This window comes from Pipra filicauda, unplaced genomic scaffold, assembly GCF_003945595.2.
Source record: "Pipra filicauda isolate LSUMZ 115617 unplaced genomic scaffold, ASM394559v2 scaffold355_size746361_pilon, whole genome shotgun sequence".
Lineage (NCBI taxonomy): Eukaryota > Metazoa > Chordata > Aves > Passeriformes > Pipridae > Pipra > Pipra filicauda.
The window spans coordinates 439,882-452,507 of NW_024104482.1; positions in this window are offsets into that span (position 1 = coordinate 439,882).

Sequence of the window (12,626 nt, forward strand, 5' to 3'; positions counted from 1 at the left end):
CTTTGTTAGAGCTCAAAAGACACCTTTCAAAGGCAGATAGTTCTCGTATTTGTCTGCTACTGTGAATTTACTTAGCAGAACAGACACTCAGAAAATAGTACTAACTTCTGTAGCTTACTATCATTAATGATATTCTTCAGTTCTAGTGTTTGTATGCAACACTTCTGGACAATTACATAGAGTGGAACTTACACTGACACACTTGAAAAAGGATGAATGTCTTCTTATTCTTAAATTGAAGTCCTCATAGACATTGTCAGTGCAGCTTATATTGCACCTTTATTGATCTTGCCTTGAAAGCTTTGATTTGCAGGGGTACTGAGGCAGAAGATGGTGGGTTTTTTAATTAACTGGCATGGGAGTGCAATTGAGCACAGCTATCATAGAGGAAGGGTCAAATTTTTGCTGAGAAAAAGGTTCTAAATGAACTGTTGTTCTAAAGAGCACCTACCTCCACTTGGTAGTAGACTGTTAATTGTCAATAAGATTTCCCCCTGCCCCTCCAAAGTAGCTTATTAACACCACTGGAGTTTATTGTTTTATGCGTTCTCCCTTCACTCGCAGTTCTACTAATAAAACTCCTATCAATGTGGTTATTTTCCTGTATATTGAGTGATATGAGGAAACTGTTAGAAAGCCAAACCTGGATATTACATATTTAAAAACGTTGTTAGGGGTTCTTGAAAAGAAAACGTAAAGGAGGGATTATTATTGGACAAAAGTTCTACCTGCAATACTGCTACCTTCTAACAAAAACATCATGATATCATAGATGTAATTAAAGGACAAGACAAATAATTACAAAACCCAGAAGAAGATGGAGAATCAAGAAATACTCTAGTGAAATGTTTAATTAGGCTTGAAACCCTCTATGTTAAAATAAATATATTAATACATAACTCTCAGAAAAGAGCAAATGCTAACAACAGGAGAAGTTCAGATTAAATAATTATTTATTTTCGGACTAGATGCATGTTTTTGGATAAAATCCTGAGCATACATTTTGATATTTAGTTGGTAGAATTTAAAATGTATTTTATTCATAAATAATATACACTGAAACATTTACAAGTCTTTCCCTTGATTCTCTTGTCATCCCACAAATTCTTCATTTTAGGAAAACATATTAGTAAAAAATACAATGTAGTTGAGTCATAAGACACTCGAATGTTATATGTCTTCAGAGTGATTTACTTGCCACACGCATGAATTTCTATGCAAAGTGGACAGAAAGTCACAGCAAAGGTGTACAAGTGAAAGAGTTAGAAACCTGTTAGTAGGCTACATACATAGAATGCTGCATGAGTACTGACTACATCAGTTAAATTCTCTTAGTTAATGTGATATAAATAATGTGATCTTCTAAATTTAATTCAACCTCAGTCATGCCATTGAACCCTCATTTCCTGACAAGTTAGACCTTGTTCTTGGTTTGAAGGTAATTGGCTTCCTTGCAGCGTACTTGTTTTCTGGGAACTGAGGAAGCCTAGTATAGACATAGGTATAAGGTCTTGTGCAGGTATTGCATTAGAGTATGGACTGAATTTGCATTTGAGCCAGGACCTCCAGAAGATCTCTCACATTTCCACTGTAACAAAGTATTGCAAACTTTTCAAAATAAGGACTAGTTCCACCGAGAATTACATTATGACTCTGACTGTTGGTAACTGGCTTCCTGAATATCAGCCAGTTTCCTAGGTGGAAACTTTGACCTAGGTGTCAATTAACTTCCCTTATCCTTCCATTATGTGAAGAATTAAGTGCCTTAAAATGGGGTTCACATGTAGCAGTATAAATGAGAGATGAAACTGTCTAAGCTGATAACTAGGGAATGTTAGGAAAATTAATATATAACCAATCCTCTTGGCATTTCACCAGTCATACTTTTCTTTTAAAGTAGGGTAGAGGGAAGGAGAAGAAGGCCTTCCACTCTGTTAAATATTAAGGACCAAACTTTTGCAAAAGTGTGAGACATCTGGGTTCAGTGGTCTCCTGAAATTTTTGAAGTTACATGTTCTATGACAGTGTCCTATGTACTTCTTTTTTTGCAGGGCTTGTGGGGAAGACAGAGCAGCGTAAACTGCACAGTCATTGAAGGTAAGCCTCACCACTCTGCAATACGAAGTCAGGGTTCAGTAAAGGAACCTGTCACCCAGACATTAGAACCATATAATACTGCAGAAAGTAAATAAATGTACTTTCCAAAAATTTGCTGTTACCTTTTCTATTTTGTATTTAACTAAATTACAGTATTTCATAATTAGATGTTGAGGAGGGAACTTGAAATAATCTCACTGCTGACATTTCAAAATAATTAATCAAAAAGAAACAGATCTCCTGATTTTTTTGACCTTTAATTATGAGTACTCTGTGGTTTATAATTTTTGTTATATGAGATGCAAATGGCACCAGGAAACAGAATTTTTAGATGTCACTGAAATTTAATTCCTATTTTAAGCCCTCTAAGCTGTTTAGCACGATTTTTTTGCACTTCTGGGCTCTTCGCATATTTGCTAGAGAGTGAATTAAGCACTTCACACCTTTGGAAGAAAAAAGAAAATTGACTACTCTTGATCTTTGTTTTTAAATTTCCCTTAATCAACCCAAAATTTGCATGAAGTTGTCAACTTTTTTTTCCATAGCTTTTCTGTGATCCTTTTCCTGAAGAATCAGAAACATCGGAAGTATCAGAATCAGAAATAGGTGTTTATGTCTAGAAAGACATAGAGAATGTCTTCCAAGGACCTTGGAAACCCTTCAGGGAGAAGAGCTATTGAAAGGGTATTCATTAGGTGCCACATCTGGAAATTTTATTCTTCTGTAACAGATTTTTTTTCACTTAATTTTAGCAACTCATAAATGAGACATCAGGAAAGTCCTAACCAGTTGTCAATGAATATACAGGTACTTATAGATTAAATATCTGTATACTTGAATACGCTTGAAGATAGCACTAAAGCATTTTTCTAAATTCTCAGCCTGCTACCAATCTTCACCATCTCAGCCAGGAAATATCTATAAGGATTTTCCTGGTACCTGCTGCTACTTGGCAGGTAGTTATCAAAAGGTTCTGGTTAGACCTATTCTCCTTTTAGATTGGGCTCTGTTTCTTTTCAATGGAGCTGATCACTTTATGACTATCAGTTTTAGTTCAGGTTTTGTGAATCTTTGCCTTTGGGCACAGATTGCAGTCACAGTAGCCCTTGAACCAACTATAATGGTGTTCAAAGTTGGTTTGATTGGTTTTTTAACTCTGCATCAATCTCTATATTTTTTGTATGCCAAAGACTAGACCAAAAGAATTTCAGAATATTTCAGAAATATTTGGTTGTTCAGTATTACTCACAGACCTAAAAATGCTAGTATTTCTCACCAAGTTGACAAAATAAATATGTAAGATTTTATTATTTAAATTTAATTTCATTTTTAAAACATTTATACAGCTATATTTGTGTCGACATAGAAATATATTTATGTATTGTAACACTTAAATGGTACTAGGAAAACACTGTTTAAAATGTAGATGCATAACTTCATTCAAGTTGTAGACACATCCCCAGAAATGTTACTGCGTTTCAGCTCCATTGTGAAAACTGTCTTTGCCAACTGAAATGTTTAGCTTCAGTAGAGATTGTTGAAGGCAATGCATACTACTTCCAGGGAGAGCAAGCAAGGAACATTCTTGTGACCAGTTGTGGTGTATCAACTGATAGTGGTAGCCTGTTAGGCTATGGTAACTCAATTGTGTTTAAGCATAAGCCCATCCATACGTTATATGGTGCACATGTTCTCTGATGCTTTTACAGTTGTCCATCTATACCTATACCTTTCCTTTCCACAGATATAACCTTAGATGTTTCTTTTACTACGTGTACTTTCATCTGGCTTATAAATAATTTTAGAAGCCACAAAACTGCTGTTTATTCTGCATTCCATAACACCAGCTCAGTGGCATAGTGTAATATTCCATTTTTTCGGTGGTCTCTAATCACTAAAATGTTTAAAAAATCAATATACTGTTTATATACATAATTTCCTGGCCTTTACTGTCTTAGTATTTCATGTTTGGTATTCTAGGGTTTCATACTTTGAAAAAAGTTCTCCCTCTCCCGAGGCCTAGAATAGAAAAGTTTTAGCTCTGCACTAATAAAGGTTTTCCCGTGTCAAAAAGTGTTCTTTACTTTCAAGTCTAGTATTTCATGGCTGTATAGGGTAAGAAATTGGAATTCACTTCTATCTAGGGCAATCCTCTGAGGACACTATCTATGAAGAATGGAAAACTTTGCATCCAACATGTAAGCACTATATAGAACTCTGATATGGAAGGACAGATACAGACACAGAATGGTTGATATTGGAAGGGACCTCTGAAGGTCATTTGGTCTAATCTGTCAGCTCAAGTAAGGTTGCCTAGAGTCAGTTGCCCAGGACCATGTCCAGACATCGTTTGAATATCTCCAAAGAGGAAGACTCCACAACAATCCTGGGCAACCTGTGCCAGTGCTCAGTCACCCTTAGAGTGAAGGAGTTTCCTGAGGTTCAGAGGGAGTCTTGTGTTTCAGTATGTGCCCATTGCCTCTGGTTCCATCACTGGGAACCACTGAAAAGAACCTGGCTCAGTCTTCTTTACACCCTCCTTTTAGTTTTGTTTGTGTGTACAGCATAAACCACATTTAACACAATAATTATTTATTAGGTATTTGTTATAATAATTTTAGAAAACAAAATTACTTCCTTCCCTGCTATTTTCTCTCTATTCACTGTATTCACCAGGGATATAGGCTGACTGGTACTGTAAATATTAAGTGGGAATTTTGTCATGAAACTTTACTGTGTGTACCAAATTCACACTCCTAAAATCACTAATGACATATTTATTATTTTAGAAGGCATCTTGGTTAGAGATGAAAAGCATCAAAAGTAATGGTAAGAGACAGGAGACTGCAAATAGCTGAAGAATAAAGCTAAATATGCAGAAAGAAAAATTAGGATTCTGAAGAAATTATTAACTTCGGTGGGGAAAAAACCTAAACTCTGTTATTCTTTTGTTAATTGAGTAGAAAGATCCATCATGATGCAGATGGCTGCAAATGTTAAAACATATTTGGTTTGTGTCTGAAAAGAAGCTTAATAGGGCTGTGGTTTTCTGAGTACCCAGGTGGCAGTTACATCTTAGGCAAACCTGCCTTCATCTCTCTTGCAGAATTTTTTTCTTTGAGTTTCTTCCATGTGCTGTTCAGATACTGCTGTTTCTTCAGCCACAGGATGAACCAGATTGCTTGGACCTATCAGAGGTGGAAAAAAAAGCAGTAGCATTTTTCAGCTGGGCCATCTTCCGTATAAAATCCAAACTTTATTTTGTGTTTTGTGTCAAAATAAAGTTTACTTGACTGAAAATGTCCCCTAGATAAGAGCATTTGGTCAGGAATGACCAAGTTGACAAAATGTTACCTTGTCAGATAACCACTGAATAGCTATCAGAAATAGATTCATGGATCATCAATGTTAATTGTTTTACAACAAGTTGTCCATCCATTGGGACAATGTTTTTCATACTCCAGTAAGTATGAAGGAAACATCAGTGAGAGGAATATAGCAAGCAGATAAAAAGATCTGTTTCAGAAAAATCTCCCTACACTTTAGTGGGGAGGGGAGGAATCACGACCATACATTAAAAGGACTTCCAGTGAGAGAGACGTAGAAAATTCTTTTCAGCCCTTCAAAAAGGCCTTTATTTTGACTATATGCACAATCATTGTGGGATGCATCAAATACAGTAACAGTGAGCTGAGACATCAAATATGATAAATTTGCAAATATAACCTAATGGAGCATTTGTAGTGAAGTTGCAAAAGGACCTGGTTTTGTACACTGTCAGTAGTCTGGAAGAAGACAAGATTATTGCTGATAAAGTGTGTAGATGAAATAAAAATACTGAAGTGCTAAATGGAAATTTCAGGGTGTTTTTTTTCTGTCTGATTTTATGAGTTTCTGTTGAGATCTCAAAAAATATCATGCTTGCAGAGTGAGAGGTATATTTTATAAAATGATAGTAGAAAGAACTTAGAGACCTTCCTGGATTGTATATATTTTAATATGTGCTTTCATTAGGAGAAAGGACTGGCAAGATTTTTGATCTATAACTATGGAAATTTTTAATTGTTTATTTCTTAATTAAACGTGTTTCTAAGTATAAACATCATCTAGAAGAGAAGCTATAGGGCAGAAGAAATACTTGATGAAATTCATTGTTCTGTGTAGAACAGGTACAATTGCCATTCTTAACTTAAAAATGTTATTTTGTGATTTTGAGTATGAAGACACATATTTTATACTTGTTAGGAATAACTGGGCATCTTTTAAATACTCATGAGCAGGATTTTTGTAAGGCTATTAAAACTAAGTTCCAACTACCTTCAGGGCTAAATGAATACCACATGCTGTCTTAGATCCTAACACGTTTTCACTTCTGAAGAATAAACAATAAATGGGCATTAACCATAAAATTTATTTTTTTAAACTCTCTGTCACATAGCTCTCTGTGTTCTTAGAACAAAGGAAATTCAGTGCATTAGATTTCAAAAGAACTCAAAGAAATGACATCTCAAAGAAATGGCCAAATAACTTGGAACTTTTCTCTCTCTCTCAAAAAAAATGTGCTTGTTGAGGGATGTTTGTGACACAGTTTTTTGAAGAAATAGCCAAACTGCTACCTAGAAAACAGCTGAAGTAATTCTGAGTTCTAAGAAGGTCTGTGGTGTTCAGGTCCCAGGTTTGAAGAGAAGGTCCAAAGAAGTCTTACATAAGAATGATGTCCATCCTTTGTCCAAAAAATCAATTATTGAACTTAAAGAACCAGTCTGAGAGTAATTTCTGATTATCTTTAAACTTATTTTCTTCTCTGAATTCCATACAAATCGGCCATCTGGGATAGCTAATTTGATGTCTAGTCGAGTTTCCTTTAATGTTGTCCTTTTTAGCAGGAACTTGATCTTAACTATGAAGCTGTGAAATGGCAAAAGTTTTAGCAAAGACATAGAATTTATGTATTGGTTAATACTTTCGCTTTTAAGTTTAATACATAGTGAAACAGGACATACATTTTAAAGAAAAATAATGTCAATATTAAACAAGTGCAAGAACAATAACTAAACCCAGTTCCTCTAAATATCTGATTACTGAAGATTTATAAAATTGCTAACCATTTCTTATTTAAGAGCCCCACAACTGGGACATTCAGTATCTTATTAACATTCATAGTAACTGATGTGTTTGATTAGGAACAAGGTTAAACATGACAATGAAATACCTGCAACTGTGCTTATATATGTGCTTATTTAGGGACTCTATTCTCTCCGACATATGTAGTTTTTATATATTGTGCTATTATATGATGTTGATTGGACATGCTTTTAACTACCAAACCACTAAAATTGAACAACATTGACATCCTGATAACTGAATAGTTAAACAGATTAAAATAAACACAAGTAACACCAGACATTTGAAAATTATAGACTGTCTGACAGAACTGCCTTTATCGCAGACAGATCGTAAAAGAACCCTAAGAAACAAGTATTCCTAAAGAATACTACAAACATTATATCTAAAAATTCAAAAGCTCTAGGACTATCCTCAAAATTAGGTAATTTATTTAGTTTCCTTTTTTTAAACAAGAAATCAGCATTTTAATTTTTAACCGTATTTAATTAATGGTTTGTCTTATGTACTGTACATATCAGAAAATATCCTGTTCTTTTAAAAGATTTCTGAGAAAGAAATGTCATATTTCACCTTCAGTCTGATTTGGCAGGTACCAATTCTATAGTGGACATTTAATGTAAAGTTATATGCACTTGAATCTTTAGGAAAGATAAGTAAATATATTGCATAAACACAGAAATTAACTAGCTCAACCAGAATTTAATAAAATTAATCAAGTACTTATATAGACTTTTTGGAGTCAGAATAATAGTACTATTATCTAATTGTGTCTTTACAGATAATAAAGATATAACTCTGCTTTTTAGAATTAGAAATGAGAAATATCTTTTACATATAAATTTAATAAATTTTTCCAAATATTCTGTTCACTGAAAATAAAATACAATTCACAAGTAACAACATGTGCAACATTTGTGAAATCTGGAAATGGAGCTATAATTGATGTTTGTTAAATGATAGGCAACTGAATCGGGACATCTGGTATAATGTACAATAATTTCTGATATAAAACATGAGCTAGTGATGTTGAAAAATCAATACAGTGAAAAATCCTCCAGAGCTGAAGAATGTGAACAGATCATAAGAGAACAAAAAGCTGAAGCTGCTAATATACTTGACCAACAACAACAACAAAAAAGTCTGATTTTGAAATTGAAAAGCTAGACAAGACCTTGCAGTCACTGCATCTGGATGTAATAGCTTCCTAGGAGAAACACAAAGTAGAACTTACTCAGCTAGAACAGTAGATAACACAGATTGAAAGGGACCTTACAGATGCCAGGAACTTTATAGTCAAAAAGATCAGGTACGTTTTTGCTATGAGAATGAGCAGAAATGGAATGTGAAGGATCTGGGCATGTACTGCCTCATGCATTTTTGTTACGAATTCTAGAGAAAAAATAATTTATCACTGATTTTTTAAGTACATAGTTCTCTGGTATTTGTCTCTAAATTCAAGATATATTAGAGTTTGTGATAGCAATGCTGACAAAATGCATTCTGATAAAAATAAAATGAGTACAGTAATATGACTTCTGTTATGTTTGCAGATATTTTTATAAATGCATTTGCCAATTTTAACTGTAAATGCTATTCATACACATTTTCAATGTCAGAAATTTCCCTCGTCATACATTTTCTTGGGATAAAATGTACATAGGCCTAGGGGTTTTATTTACTCTTTTTACCTTTCTCTGCACAAAAAAAAGTTCATAAGATGGAAAGGTTTGGGCTTTATTATTAGCATGGCATCTGTATCACTAAACTACACAATGAGCAGAAATAATTTCTACTTATTTGGGAACTTTGCCAAATACAGAATTTCAATTAGCAGTGACAGCATTTTAGGATAGTCTAATTGTTTCTGTTGTTACTGTTTTATTTTGGCTTTTTACTAGTATACTGAAAACAATAAAAATCAACAACCCCTTAATTTTCTGAGTGGGTTTCAGAAAGAGATGTACAAGGTATAAGTTGTCTGCAGACAGCTTAGAAATCTACTAATGAGGAAGTAGTGTTGATTGTTTAATTTATGATCTTTTGTTAAACAAAAAAGAGCAACAGAAGGGAATTAAACCCCCAACAATCTTTTCCTTTTAATTAGAACCTTTTTATTATTTACCAAATAAACAGAAAAAATAGAAACATATTAGAGTGGCAGGATATTATACCCTGTCTATTACATTTTGAACACCTGAAAAAATATGTTAATACAAATAATTGTTGTCATGTTAACATCATTGGTTTCAAACTGTCTGAAACAATTTTATGTTCTCAATAAAGAATATTTAGCATTTGAACCAAAAACAGTACAGCACGAATAATTAAAGGCTTAAGTTAAATACATAGACAGTCATTTAAATTTAGATCTGCAATAACATTTACTATTATTCTCTAAGGCTTTGACTGTGCTTGACAGAAACAAAGTACTCTGGGATTAATTTCAAGAAATGGTGCCAACTGTGCGCAATTTGCTGTAATTAAGACATGAAAGAGTACTAAATATTCAGATTAAAAGAAGCATGATGGAGTATGATAGAGAATCAAGGTGTGGCATCAAGCCAGTAAAGCACAGTCACTCATGAATGCTCAATAGTGATTGATATGAAACTTATACCTATAAACTTGTAGCATGTACTTAACAACTGTGCAGATAAAAATTAAAATCATGGCACAGTGACTGAAGGTAAAGGGCTCTTCTAAATCCAAAGTGTGTGTGACATCTTCATAAAATAAAAACAGAGCCTAATAATCCATTTTTACACAAACAAGATGCTTAAACAATGAACGGGGGGAAAAAGAGTAGCATGACATTTTTTTCCTTTGTGATATCCCTATGCTTTGGGATATCCCTATGGTCAGATTAACCTACAGCATTTGCCAGAGTGCCAAATGAAAGAGGTCTGTAGCAGTTGGCACCAAGAGGTTAAATACCCCCCTTCTCTCTTTTTTTTATTCATCAAACATTTTTCCTTCTGTTTTTTTTTTTTTTTTTAAGGAAAAGTATTCATTTAGATCAAACTGCATTTCCCATTTTTCTCTCAGAATTAGATAGAATATTTCTTCTTGCCTTTGAACTTATAAGTATTGATTAATGATGTATTTATTGTAATACTGAATCTTTTCTTCAACAGACTTTTTTAAATTAAAGTCCTTGTAACTTTTTGATCCTAGAGGAGATGTGGATACTTGACCCAATTGCTAATGAGGTGCTGTATAATCTCATGTATCCTATAGCTCAAAATAGCAGGATGCAGTATAAAAAGTACATATAAAAGGCCCTATTGGAATGCTTTTTGTCTTCACAGGCAATACGCAAAAGAGATGACCTTCTGAGAAAGTCGGAAGCCGATTTCCTGCAGGCAAAGGAAGGTATCAAAGCAAAAGTGGCTGAGGTGGAGCACCTTGACAGTGTGGTCAAGAAACTGAAAGCCAGTATCCAGGACACACAGAAAGAAAAGAATCAGACAGAGACAGAAACCACCATACTGAGAACTGAGATTCAGCAGCTAAATCAGTAACTGCAGGGTGTGCATAAGCAGTGCAGAAAGACAGGTAATAATGTACAAAAATAGTAATATTACAGAAATGTGAATTTGGTACAGTCTAATGGAATAGAATTTTCAATCATATGGGCATATGACTGTTGCAATCAAATGAATATGAAAGCTTCCCTGTTCTGCTTTAGGGTAAATTTACAGCTACAGACTGTGACTTCATCAAAACAAAATAAACACCACTGAATTTTTTTTTGTAATTCTATTTCTGTTCTATACTCTTTGCATTAATTTGGTGCAACATCTATTTCTGTCACAGAACACCTGCTCATTCACTGACAATGCAAAATGTAATTTGAACTTCACAAGTCTGATATCATTGTTAATATTTTAAGTGACTTTTTAAACCGATATGATTAATCCCTGGTATAGTTAACTTAACAGCTTTAGCAGCAGTGCAACAATGCATATGGATTTTTTTTTCAAGAGAATAGTGTACACAAAAGCAACATAAGATGAAAAAACAAGGAATCATTTGATTATTGGGAATAAATTGCTTTAAAAAAATTTTGGTTGGTACTTTTGACTTTTACACTGAACATCTGTACTAGAACTAGTTTTCAAAATAAACAAATGCAACAAGGAAATTGCATTATTAATATTTTGAAGTCACTGTATAGTAAAGCTTGAAATATACTGCTTTTACCAAATAAAATATTAATGAAGTCATTTGGAACATAATAGACAGCCTGTGTCAACCCCTTAATTTTCTCTTCCACTACTCACAACATTGCCAGATACGTGTTTCTGGATAAAACCCCCTAGAGGTCTGCTGCAAATTCTTTTTCAATACAACCAGATCATTGCAGATAATTGTATTACACAGGGTATTGATCCAAAATCGTTGTGCACCGGAAACATCTGAAAAAACATGATTATAGCTTTCTGTTTATTGTTCGTACATCATATAAGCAGGCTTTTGTGTGAATCACCTGTAAGAAAGGCAAGGTGGAAACATCAGAGAAATTACCTCTTTACAAGAATCTATTGATCACTTTAAATCAAAGAAGTATGTTTGACATAAGATTACCTGCCAGTTTGAACATTAGGTACACTATGTTATAGCCTGGGGCAGTTGTAAGTCTGACAAAGGGATTGTAAATAAAGCATGCAGCTGCTAGTGCCTCTGGCTTGGGATCAACCAAGGCTCAAGTCCAAGGCATAGGTAAACTTAAAATAATTTAACCCTTTTTTACCAGGAGATTGTGAGTTAAAACAGACTATTAAAAGTAGTGACTAAATAACTTTTTGTATGTTTAAATAGTTATGCAATTGCAAAAGACACATTGTTGAATCTGTTTACAAATCAAAGCTGATATCAATTAAATAAATTTTGATAGATAATTCCACCTCCACACAACAGATCACAGCTCTAAGCTATTTCTAAGAACTTTTAAAGCATTGTTAAATGTCTGTCTCTGAATAATACAGACAGTGCTATCTCAAATAAAATTGACAGGGACTTAATAAGTTCTCAAATTTAAATAAACTTCAATTGTTATACAAAGAATTGTCTTTTGGACAAAAAATATAAATAGATCAAAGTTGAAAGCTTTTAATGGAGAGGTACATATTACATGTGAAGTATTTATCCTTCTTTTGATTTTAAACCTGAATCGAATACCAGGAGCCCACAGATAACTAACATTATTCAAAGAAGGAGTAATACTGGTTCCACTGAAATCATCTACCACACAAAAGTTATGTAAAGATGTATTACAGAAATGGGTCAAAAATACATGGACAAATAGAATTTTGTTATATATTATGTTTCTTATTGAATGATGGCAGCTTAGGCTTGACTTTACTAAATTGCTCATTTTCTGACTGTGAAGAAAAACCTGT